We start from the raw sequence: 218 nt of genomic DNA, 5'->3' as shown, positions 1-218 counted from the left end.
TGCGGGTAAATAGTTCCTCCGATAACCTCTCCGTCTGATAGCCTCTCCGCTTGACTAGACATATCGCTTATGCGACAGGCGCAGCCTGTGACAATTTGGAGGATGGCATTGTACATTAGATATTTTTATTTATGTATTAGGTTAGAAATATATTTAAACTGCAGTTGGTTTCCCCAGTGTGTATAAATACAATATTCCAACTACAGTTGGATTTAGTC

The sequence above is a fragment of the Aspergillus glaucus genome (assembly GCF_001890805.1).
Source record: "Aspergillus glaucus CBS 516.65 unplaced genomic scaffold ASPGLscaffold_32, whole genome shotgun sequence".
Taxonomy (NCBI): domain Eukaryota; kingdom Fungi; phylum Ascomycota; class Eurotiomycetes; order Eurotiales; family Aspergillaceae; genus Aspergillus; species Aspergillus glaucus.
Note: the sequence above shows the minus strand (reverse complement) of the source record.